Source organism: Schistocerca americana, chromosome 2 (assembly GCF_021461395.2).
Source record: "Schistocerca americana isolate TAMUIC-IGC-003095 chromosome 2, iqSchAmer2.1, whole genome shotgun sequence".
NCBI classification, from domain to species: Eukaryota; Metazoa; Arthropoda; class Insecta; order Orthoptera; family Acrididae; genus Schistocerca; species Schistocerca americana.
Genome location: NC_060120.1, coordinates 476966288 through 476977304, shown reverse-complemented (window position 1 = coordinate 476977304; position 11017 = coordinate 476966288). Strand labels below are relative to the sequence as shown.

The following is an 11017-nucleotide window of genomic DNA, read 5'->3' as shown; positions in this document are numbered from 1 at the left end:
GCAAATGATGCGGCTATCTGTAATGAAGTGCTATCTGAAAGTTGCATAAATGTTCAGTCAGATCTTGATAAGATTTCAACGTGGTGCACAGATTGATGTTCAGAAATAAAAAATTTTGCACTTCACAAAAAGAAAAAAAGTAGTATCCTATGACTACAATATCAATGAGTCACCGTTGCAATCGGTCAACTCATGAAAATACCTGGATCACTTTGTCGGGATGTAAAATGGAACGATCACATATGTTCAGTTGTGGATGGGTAAAGCAGGTGGTAGACTTCCGTTTATTGGTAGAATACTGAGATTACTTACAAATCACTCGCGACCAGTTCTAGAATATTGCTCAATGATGTGGGTCGCGTACCAGATAGAATTAACAGGGAATATTGAACGTATATAGAGAAGGGCAGCACGAATGGTCACATGTTTGTTAAATTCCTGGGAGACTGTCACAGAGATACTGAAGGAACTGAACTGGAAGTTGTTAAAGACAGAAATTATCCAGAGAAAGTCTACAAGGTTTCAAGAACTGGCTTTAAATAATTAATCTAGGAATATACAACTATCCCCTACGTATCACTTAAATAGGGATGTGGGGATAAGATTAGAATAATTGCAGCGCGCACAGACTTTCAAACAATCGTTCTTCCCACGTGAATGGAACATGAAAAAACCTGTAACAAGTGTCCAATGGGACGTACACTCTGATAAGCACGTCATGTTGGTTTGCAAATACAGATGTAGCCTGTAACACGATTTTGCGAGTGGGTCCGAATCTTATGTCTAGATTGTCGACTCTTAGACTTCAGTGAAATGCACTTTCACTAAAACCCGTAAAATGTACTATCGTTCAATGACATTAGTCATAAGCTATGACCCATAGCACAGAAACATTAGCAAAGCTTAATGATGATATCGTTCACTACAAGTTGCCTGTGGTTAGATCTCAGTTCCTCATCGGCCCTGTGGCGCAATGGATAACGCGTCTGACTACGGATCAGAAGATTCCAGGTTCGAATCCTGGCAGGGTCGTAAATTTTTGAAAGGGCTACACGAAATTAGGAATTAAGAGTCGTACGAAAGTACAATTGCAGTTGTTACGAAGGAGAAGCACAATATAAACACAAAACTTTAATTTTATAACATTAATTTTAGCTGGAGAAATGGGCAACTGAAGATTAATGCATTTTCACTTTTGCCCTTGTTTACACTGTAATTTCAGTTTTTTGGGAAGCATTACTAGTGGTGGAAATACCACAACACACCTGCGAAACGGCACGCCGACGTGTATGACGATGAAGTTTTGAGAGAAAAAGTATTAACTAACAGTCTTTTTGAGGTTTCATTTGAGTACAGTGACTGCAAATGCAAGAGCACATAAACGTTGAAGATAACCCAACAAATAATTTTGTTTATTATTGGTATCGCTTAAGCTGCATAAATGTAAAGTGATACTTGTAAGAGGCGCTAAAAATTTTCCTTCGGGCCGGATTTGAACCAGCGACCTATGGATATCTGCCATACGTTCCTCTACAGTCCACCACTCTACCAACCTTTTTTTTTTTATTCACCAAAAACAGTAACAAAAATGGCCACAATGAAATGACATAAATAAAGTGATGGATAATTGCAGTCATAAATTTCAGCATTCAAAAAATGAGTCTTTAGCAGTAGCACACATGTAGCACCTTCACTGTCACCTTCAACTGGTGGCAGTTCAGCATGCACATTTTCTTCTTCTGCTGCCTAAGTTTCTTCATCATCATTTCCCAGACCAAAATTAATCATTCAGTAAATCCTTGATGTGTGTTCCTTCCAGGGTAAATTACGTGGACAGAAGAGCAGTCCGGAACAGCGACATCGCAAAATATTTCACTGCCTTGTTATTTTTGTCAGTTCCAGCCTTCTAAACGCATCTATAGGGAGTTCAAGATCTTCCTTTATATCAGACACCAGATGTTTCTCGCCATATTCTTGTATCTGCTGTACTGCTGATTTATTTTTCCATGTGTGACTTGCAGGTGAGGTTAGGGTCGGGAACGTGACCCAATCCATTCCCACTCTACTAGGAATCCAGTTCCTAACCTATATCCATTCGGTTGAAGACAATTCGGAGCATGTTACCATATTTCTTATTGTGATTCTGATATTTGAGTATTTTTACGAATCCCTTTTCCATATACATCTTGCATTCAGTATGTTCATCGCCCCCAATATTGTTAAAAACATAACTTGTATATGGCTGTTGATATACTTTCCGGGATGTGAGGTCGTGGTCCAAGAACTTTTCTGCTCGTTACGTTCTGTCCAGAACTGTGCTGGACTTCCTCTGAGGCGCTGCTCCGCTGAGTCTTGCCGACTGATTGGTCGGGTGTCTGAGAGTGACTTATATATTGTGAGAAAGGTGGGCGTGGTTCAGGTGACTCGTGATGAGCAGTGATAATCCATAGCAAAGATGAGGTTGACTATCGATTACCACCTTGTCCAAGATAAAAATTGTTAGCAATTTTGTAGAGCCACTGTCCATATATCGCTAAGTTTCATAGCCTCCTCTATCCTATTGAAATTATCGTGATGTTTATAAATTTCGTTAGCTTCTCTATATAGCCGTGGATTGTAATTTAACATTGTAGATAAAACTTCGGTATCCGAAAACTTCACTTGGTGGTTGCCTGGTTGAAGAGCATGTTCCGCTACAGCTGACTTTTCTATTTTTCCAAGTCGACAAAGACTTTTATTCTCTTTCAGTCGCGTGTTTACGCTTCTTTTTGTAGTACCAATGTAAACTTTACCACAGGTACATGGAATTTTATACACACCACATGCCGACAGGGGAGGGCGTTTATCCTTCACAGATCGTAGTACTTGACTTATTTTCTTTGTTGGTTTAAAGATCGGTTTTATGTCATGTTTTCATAAAATCTTACCGATACGATCTGTTACTTTTTTAATAAAAGGGGAGAACTACTGTATTTTTCTGTCGTTGTGGTTCATTCTTATCTTTTGGGTTTCTGTTCCTTGGACGCAAAATTCTATTTATCTCTATCCTTGAGTAGCCGTTTTTTTCAAAAGCCTGCTTCAGATGTTTCACTTCAGCATCCAAATGTTCAGGTGTACATATCCGTTCCGCTCGATCGACAAGACTTTTTATGACACCTCTTTTTTGTTGAGGATGATGATTAGAATTTTTATGTAAATATCTGTCCGTATGTGTTGCCTTCCGAAAAACTTTATATTCCAAGCTTCTATCGGACCGTCTCATAACTAAGACATCCAAGAAAGATATTATGTCATCCTTTTCTATTTTCATGGTAAACTGTATTTTTGGGTGAATTTTATTTAGATAATCAAAGAAATCGTCCAAGGCCTTTCTGCCATGGGACCAAACCACAAATGTGTCATCTACGTATCGATACCAACGAGATGGTTTGTTATTAGCTTTTTCTATGACTGATTGTTCAAACTTCTCCATATAAAGATTGGCAATCGCAGGGCCTAATGGATTACCCATTGCTACTCCATCAAGTTGTTCATAAAATTCATTATCCCACTGGAACTGACTTGATGTAAGACAATGTCTGAAAAGAACAGTCAAATCTTCTGGAAAAATATCCGCTATGAAAATCATAACTTCGTTAACAGGAATCATTGTGAATAAGGACACAATGTCAAAACTTACAAGAATATCTTCAGGGGCCAGAGTTAGTCCCCCTAGTTTTTCAATAAAATGACGTGAGTCTTTTATATATGAGTCACTTTTTCCAATGACTGGTTGTAAACAAGTTGTTAAATATCTTGCTATTTCATAAGTGGGAGAATTGATGGCACTGACTATGGGTCTTAAAGGAAAATCTATTTTATGAATTTTAGGTAGACCATACAATCGAGGACACATAGCCTCACTTTTCAATAAAGTTCTTTTATCTTCTTTTCGGATAGAGGTAGATGACTTAATCAAATTATTTGTTTTCCTAAGTACACTGGCTGTAGGATCCCTCGCAAGTTTTTTGTACTGTCCTGACGTTCAAAGGTTCAAAATTTTTCTTCGGTAATCTTCTGTATTCATAACAACAGTAGCGTTCCCTTTGTCTGCGGGAAGAACCACTATTTCTTCATCTGCATTCAAATCCTTAAGAGCCTTCCTCTCACCTTTTGTTAAATTACTTTCTAGAGGTCTGCTGTGGCTTAAAACTCTAGTGGTTTCAATTCGAATTGCATTCGCGGTTGCCTTAGGGATATTTTGTATACCTGCTTCTATATTCGCGATAATATCTTCAATTGGTACTTTTACAGGCCTTGGACGATTTCTTTGATTATCTAAATAAAATTCACCCAAAAATACAGTTTACCACGGAAATAGAAAAGGATAACAGAATATCTTTCTTGGATGTCTTAGTTATGAGACGGTCCGATAGAAGCTTGGAATATAAAGTTTTTCGGAAGGCAACACATGCGGACAGATATTTACATAAAAATTCTAATCATCATCCTCAACAAAACAGAGGTGTCATAAAAAGTCTTGTCGATCGAGCGGAACGGATATGTACACCTGAACATTTGGATGCTGAAGTGAAACATCTGAAGCAGGCTTTTGAAAAAAACGGCTACTCAAGGATAGAGATAAATAGAATTTTGCGTCCAAGGAACAGAAACCCAAAAGATAAGAATGAACCACAACGACAGAAAAATACAGTAGTTCTCCCCTTTTATTAAAAAAGTAACAGATCGGATCGGTAAGATTTTACGAAAACATGACATAAAACCGATCTTTAAACCCAACAAAGAAAATAAGTCAAGTACTACGATCTGTGAAGGATAAACGCCCTCCCCTGTCGACATGTGGTGTGTATAAAATTCCATGTACCTGTGGTAAAGTTTACATTGGTACTACAAAAAGAAGTGTAAACACGCGACTGAAAGAGCATAAAAGTCTTTGTCGACTTGGAAAAATAGAAAAGTCAGCTGTAGCGGAACATGCTCTTCAACCAGGCAACCACCAAGTGAAGTTTTCGGATACCGAAGTTTTATCTACAACGTTAAATTACTATCCACGGCTATATAGAGAAGCTATCGAAATTTATAAACATCACGATAATTTCAATAGGAAAGAGGAGGCTATGAAACTTAGCGATATATGGACAGTGGCTCTACAAAATTGCTAACAATTTTTATCTTGGACAAGGTGGTAATCGATAGTCAACCTTATCTTTGCTATGGATTATCAGTGGCTCTACAAAATTGCTAACAATTTTTATCTTTGACAAGGTGGTAATCGATAGTCAACCTCATCTTTGCTATGGATTATCACTGCTCATCACGTGTCACCTGAACCACACCCCCCTTTCTCACAATATATAAGTCGCTCTCAGACACCCGACCAGTCGGTCGGCAAGACTCAGCGGAGCAGCGCCTCAGAGGAAGTCCAGCGCAGTTCTGGACGAAACGTGAGGAGCAGGAAAGTTTTTGGACCACGACCTCACATCCCGGAAAGTATATCAACAGCCATGTCACCCGGTCGTGAAAGCCTTCATTCTACAATAACTTGTATATTTGCCCATTAACCAAATCACTGCGTTATTTTTTGCCTGAGGGTAGTAACTTTCCTCCGGTCTGAAGAAAATGTTAGTCAGTACATTGTTTGCTGAAGTTCTTGTTATTTGAGCAATTTTCTCCCTGGTCCACCTCCAGTTGATAATCCGATCTCCACAAGTGTAACGATGAGGCACACTATCAACGAGGTTGCATTTGCTGCAGAGGTTTGTGTCACTTAAACCGATGGCAAAGAGACGCTCATTAGTGCTGATGATGTTATTGACTACCTTGTACCACGCTGTTCTCACGTCAGACGAAAGAACATCAGTACTGATGTTTTTCCAGACCACATTCCATGCTATTCCAGCATATTTGGTTTCTATGGTATTTTTCCTTTCATGTTTCCGTCTTTCAGCTAAAATCGCCTTTGCTATAACGTTTTTGGAGTTTAAAATCTTTTTGCTGAGGTAACTTAGTTCAAGATAATACTCCCTAATGTGTTTCAGCTTAAAACTTATTTTTTGTATATTTATCCGCGGCTCTACACTTTCTCGCCTGACAACATCGTATAGTTTTGCTGTAAGGCACCCTGGATCATTACACATTACGCTCCATGTTCGTTTGACATACAGTGCCATCGCTTTAAACTTGATGTCGGTTAGACCCATTCCTCCATTGCTTGGATCCAAAACTGCTGTCTTCACCGGCACTCGAAACAATTCCCCTTTCCACAAGAACTTTGCTAAGGTGGACATGATCGTCTTCGCCACCAGTGATGGAATGGGGAGAACCTGTGCTATGTAGTAGGCCTTGGATAAAATATACGTGTTGATAAACAGTATTCTCTGGAACTGGTCTATGCTACGTTGACAGTTTTCAATCAAAGCTCCCTTGATTTTTCTTGCCACCTCCCGCCAATTTATTGCTATCATTTTTAAAAGGGACTTTGTCAATGCCATTCCAAGAGCTTTGTGTTCATTAACATGATTCGCCCACTCAATGCGTAAGTTAGCAAGCCGCTTTATATTTAGAAATTTACTTTTATTTTCATTTACCCTCGCACCTGATGCGGAACAGTATTTTGCAAGTATCATCTCTAGTTGTGTCACATCTGTTTGGTCTCTGATGATTACGCCTACATCGTCAGTGTAAGCACCTACCACGGCCTTTGTTCCTTGAATGGTAAGGCCTGTCAGCCTGTGCTGTAGCTGTCTCAAGAAAGGTTCCAGCGATATAACGAACAGGAGCATGGATAAGGGGCTTCCTTGGGTAACACCCCTTTTTATTTCAATTTTTTTTGTCAGTTGACAGTTAACGGAGATTTGTGCAGTAACACCCATTGCCATGTACTTGATGATGTCGATGGTTTTTGGCAGGAAGTCCATTCGGCGCATTATCTCTATCAGGTATTTGTGATTAATTTGATCAAATGCCTTATGGAAGTCTATGAAAAGCAGTCCACATTTTATGTTACTTGCCTGCACTAGCGCAATGACATCGTGATACAAAGCCGCAGTTTGTAAAATCGTTCTTCTAAAAGCACAAGTCTGCTGTTGGCATATGATGTCAGCAGTGCATGGCGTAAAGCGCTTGTTAATTACTCGAGCTATAATTTTATAATCTGAATTTAAATGCGAAATCGGCCGTAGGTTGTTTATTTTTTTGCAGCCTCTGTTCTTCGGAATCAACACGATTTTGCATTGTTTGAACTCTGCAGGCACTGGCTTTCCTTGTAAGACTTCATTGACAATTTCGGTGAACTTTTCTCCTATTAGGGTCCAAAATCGTTTATAGAATTCAATGGGCAGTCCGTCAGGTCCTGGAGATTTTCTAGCAGGGGAGCTGCACACGATTTCTAATACATCTTCCTTGGTGATGTCCAAAGAAATGTTCTCATCATCTCGCGATATTCGTGGAAGATATGTACCAAAGAGCTCATTGTATTCTTCTTCGTTTGTTTCCCCTGGCGCATACATACGTTCATAGTACGCTGAGATCTCTTTATTTCCTTCTGGGTGGTGATTATGGTACCATCATCTATTTGAAGTTCATCCATGAAACTTCTTCTTCTATTCTTGGCGTGTCGGACAAGGTGGTACAATGCAGCAGTCTCATCTTCAGTGACTGACTTTGCTTTGGATTTTATTTTAAGTCCCTCCAGTTCCTTACGTTTCAGACTTATTAACTTTGCTTTTATTTTCTTGATTTCTTTTAATCTTGTAGGAATTGCATCTGTCTGATCGTAGAGGTCCCTGAGCACGCTGTAGTAGAATTCTACAGTCTGTTTCCTTTCTCTGGCCATATCTATACTAAAAGATATTAAAACTTTCCTTAGCTTCGGTTTCGCTCGTTGGGTCCACCATTCTATCACACTTGGAAAGTTGTTCAGTGAACGGAGACACATTTCCCAAGCTCTGGTTAGGGCATCTTCTAAGTCTTCTTCTGATAATAAAGATATATTTAGATTCCACTGGCTTCTTACTCTTCGGGTAGGTTGTGGTGTTAAATTTACGCAGGTCAACAACGCACTGTGGTCGGAAAAACCATCTGCTAAATTTTCCGATACGTAAATTCTGTCAGTTCTACTTCAGGAATTGGCAACAATATGAGTGAAGTTCACCATTGTTGGGTATTTTATTCCCCACGCATCTTTTAATTTTAAATCAACAACAAGACATCTCAAGTCAGTTGAGTAATTGAAGTTGGGGATTTGATCCTTTCGACTCAATACACAATTAAAATCTCCCCCTATTATAAGTTGGAGGGGGTTTTTCCTCAGTAAATAAATTACTCTTTCATTAAAGAATGTGGCTCTTGCAGCTCTATTACTGCTGCCAGAAGGAGCATATAAATTGACTATAGTAACTCCTGCTACATTTATTCCAATACCTCGCCCCGATTCTAATTTCTCAACGTCATGTACGGGGATGCCTTCTCTAACTAAAATGGCCGTGCCAACATTCGTTTCAATGGAAATATTGTAAAAATCAACGTAATTGGAAAATTTTAATTGTGAGAATACCACTTCCTGTAAGAGAGCAATATCCGTCGCTGACTCATACAGAAACTGTTTCAGAGCAGCTATTTTAACATCCGACTGTATCCTATTAATGTTTAACGTGGTAATCGTATATGACTGTAACATAGGGGAGTGACCTTTTTCCCGCTAGTCTATCATTTCATGCCACTCCATGCCGGATACTTCCTGAGACTCTGACTGGAGACCACCGTCACGGCTTGCATTAGAACCTTTCTTTTTACTTTTCTTGCGGTTTGCATTGACACTGGCCTTCACCGAATGTCTGCTCCGCCCACCCCCTGAGCAGTTTTCCACCGAGAGCGGTGTCGGTGGATCTGAGGGGCAGTCGTGTGCCACCATCTCGTCTGCCAAAGGCGGCGAAGAAGCAGTTTGCAAACATTCTTCCAATGTCCCATCACTTCTATGAACACTTTCGTTTACTGTTTGTGTGTTATTGCTGTAAAACTCCGCTTCTTCGTCTTGGGATTTTGGCTGTGACGTCGCCTGTTGTTGACAATCACTCGCTACCTCGTCATGTTTGCTTTCAGTTGCATCCGCGAGTGAATCTGTCTGCATTGATTGACGTACGGGTACTGCAGCGCGGGGTTGTGGCGTCACCAAGAGCAGCGCTTTGCCATCTACTGACACGTCCAGCGCAACAGAATGGGACTCTGATGTCACTTCGACCTGTTCAGGTGATGGTGGCGTATTCGATTTGTCTACTGATGTACTTGACTCAGAGTTCGAATCTATTCTGACAATATTGTCTGAAACAGTTTCCAGTACTGTTTTCTGAATGTCACCAACAGCTTTCAGCAACAGGTTGATATCTTCTTTATCTGTGCTACTGCCGTCACAAGTTCGACGTCTCTTGTTAGTGGCTATACTACTTTTTCCAGCCGGATTGTCTACAGTGTCTTTCCTGAGTAAAGGTGGAAATGCTTCAAGAGTATTTTGTGGCCTGTCGTCTACATTCCCCGAAATGCTGGAAACTTCACCACCCGTCATCTGATTTTCAGTCACAATATCAGCCAGTGTTAACCTTTTACGCTGTTGTAAATTATTCTTCAATACAAACACCTTTTTTGGACAGTTTTGCCGGAGATGCCCACTTTTATTACATATATGACAAGTCAAAGTCTGTCCATTGTATATAACGTGCGCTTTGTAGCCACAAATCAAAATGTGAGATGGAATGTTTTGTTTGACATGCATATCGACAGAACGAACACCACTAAAGCATTGCAATCTATGCTGGCTTGACCATCGTTCATTACGAATTTGCCTGATGTCACCGTATTTAGATAGTGCGTCTTTTAAGTAGCACCTTTCTACCTCAGGGGGCAAATTAAATACTCTGACTTGTTTATAATCAACATCAGCATTTGAAATGGTAACTGTACTCACCGAATTATCGCGATGGCGGAATTCAGCTTTTCCTTCAAATTTCTGCAAAATCCGTTCCAGCACCAACGGGGAAAGCAGCTTCACAAAAAAGCAGTATTGCTCCAAGTCATAATAAGCAGCGTGCGTCTGATCCGAGGTAATGCCAATAACGTCAACGATCCAGTCATGAATTTCTAGTGAACTTGGTTGAACATTACGGGTTGCTTTGTCAAATCCAAGTCTGTAAGCTTTCTGGGAAACATTGTTGCCATGTCAGCAGTTAACAGCTCGCGAAAACAAGGAAACTAAAATGCTGCATCACCACATCACAATTTTACACAACACTGTTACGCAGAGTCATAAAATCCAAACAGAAGCGCGTCCGCTCAGGACGGCCGTAAAAGCCGATATTCTGGTCCCAGATAAACGAAACTTTTGTGTAATTGCTTGTCAGAAGGCTATGAACGATAATGGACACCGCTCAAAGTATAACTGTCTGTAATACAACTATATTTTTAAATTATTTCACAATGCGAACCAAACTGCGATCTCTGTTTACGTTGCTAAGCAGAGATACATCTGAAGGAACTGAACTGGAAGACTCTTAAAGACAGAAATTATCCAGAGAAAGTCTACAAGGTTTCAAGAACTGGCTTTAAATAATTAATCTAGGAATATACAACTATCCCCTACGTATCACTTAAATAGGGATAGAGGGGATAAGATTAGAGTAATTGCAGCGCGCACAGACTTTCAAACAATCGTTCTTCCCACGTGAATGGAACATGAAAAAACCCGTAACAAGTGTCCAATGGGACGTACACTCTGATAAGCACGTCATGTTGGTTTGCAAATACAGATGTAGCCTGTAACACGATTTTGCGAGTGGGTCCGAATCTTATGTCTAGATTGTCGACTCTTAGACTTCAGTGAAATGCACTTTCACTAAAACCCGTAAAATGTACTATCGTTCAATGACATTAGTCATAAACTATGACCCATAGCACAGAAACATTAGCAAAGCTTAATGATGATATCGTTTACTACAAGTTGCCTGTGGTTAGATCTCAGTTCCTCATC

General features: G+C 39.9%; 1 non-coding gene across 1 annotated transcript; it reads left to right on the top strand.

Moving 5' to 3' along the window:
* Positions 1-959: 959 nt before the first annotated feature.
* Positions 960-1032, top strand: Trnar-acg. Its single transcript has one exon. It is a non-coding gene; the product is annotated as a tRNA-Arg (tRNA).
* Positions 1033-11017: the final 9985 nt, after the last annotated feature.